Genomic DNA, 1,550 nt, shown 5'->3' on the forward strand with positions numbered 1-1,550 from the left:
TGTGTGGAGTTTCCGGAGTATTTCTGTTCCACTCCAAGCTTCTACACACAAGCTCTTCCATTCTTTTTATGAAGAGATAGAAAGTGGTCCTCCACCTATTTCAGTCAGAACTAAAAACCTATTCACAGCCCTAGCAGAAACCATAGCCCAGACATTGATGATTACTTCTTGCTATGTGTGTGGAGGACCTAATATGGGAGACCAATGGCCCTGGGAAGCTAAAGAATTAGATCCCCAGAGACCCATCAACAACTCAGGGGAATTCAAGAAAACCAGGGTCGGGGTTTGGCTTTTAGAGACTTCCATAATCGGCGGGAACTGCCTGGCGCGGTGGGGCCCATTATTCAGTATTCCAGTAGGAAACCTCACTTGCCTAGGCCAAAAACACTGTAATACAATACTCATACTTCTGACTGGTGGGGAAGCCCAAACTGTACAGAGCCTCATCCTCACCCTCTAGCAAACTTCCCCAATGTAAAGACCAGATGGAATGACTTGTCCACCGAAGGCCAGTGACCTGCTCCACAAGGATTATATTGGATTTGTGGGGCTAATGTATACTCAGTCCTGCCAGCCAATTGGTCAGGGGCATGCATATTGGGGACTATTCGCCCTTCCTTTTTCATACTCCCCTTAGCCCAAGGTGAATCATTAGGGGTCCCAGTTTATGAAGACAGAGGCCTCCCCAGGAAGCGCAGGTCTCTACAGATTGGAAACTGGAAAGATGATGAGTGGCCTCTTGAACGCATAATCCAATATTATGGGCCAGCCACTTGGGCAGAAGATGAGTCCTGGGGCTACCGAACCCCAATTTACATGCTTAACAGAATTATCCGGCTCCAGGCAGTTGTTGGAATCATTACTAATGAAACGGCCAAGGCTCTTAATTTGTTGGCAGGACAACAAACCCAGATGCGTAATGCTATTTATCAGAATCACCTGGCCCTAGATATGTACTGGCTGCAGAGGGGGGCGTCTGTGGGAAGTTCAATCTCAGTAACTGCTGCCTACAGAAAGATGATAAGGGCAAGGTTATCGAAGAAATAACCGACAAGATGACTAAAATAGCTCATGTCCCAGTCCAGACTTGGAAGGGATGGAATCCGGGAGAGCTATTTGGGGGTTGGTTTTCTTACCTAGGGGGATTCAAAACTCTTGTGGGAATAGTCCTACTCCTCCTTGGCACCTGTCTCCTTTTACCTTGCCTCTTGCCATTACTCATGAGGATAGTTTCCAGCCTAGCTGAGGCCACTGTGGATAGGAGGGCCACCACACACCTCTTAGCCCTAAGAGGTTATTATCCCCTGGGCTTAGAAAATCAAGAGGTTGATGCCTTATAAGATTTAAGGGGCATCAAGAGGGGGGATTGAGGAGGAAAATTAGAAATTTGCACTCAGCTAAAAATAACTCCATGCTTTGTTCTGTAAAATATGCTTGCTGTGCTGAGACAAACAGAAAAACAGGATGACCTAGCAATCCAATGTAACCATAAGATGTTTTGCTAAAAATGGAATATTCTGCACCTGCTCTTGTAAGTTTCTGTTTGGAAA

General features: G+C 46.1%; 1 pseudogene; it reads left to right on the forward strand.

The window, feature by feature from the left end:
- The first annotated feature begins 525 nt into the window (after positions 1-525).
- Positions 526-1,340, forward strand: LOC130851939 (endogenous retrovirus group 3 member 1 Env polyprotein-like; annotated as a pseudogene).
- The last annotated feature ends 210 nt before the right edge of the window (positions 1,341-1,550 follow it).

This window comes from Hippopotamus amphibius, chromosome 4 (genome assembly GCF_030028045.1).
Source record: "Hippopotamus amphibius kiboko isolate mHipAmp2 chromosome 4, mHipAmp2.hap2, whole genome shotgun sequence".
Taxonomy (NCBI): domain Eukaryota; kingdom Metazoa; phylum Chordata; class Mammalia; order Artiodactyla; family Hippopotamidae; genus Hippopotamus; species Hippopotamus amphibius.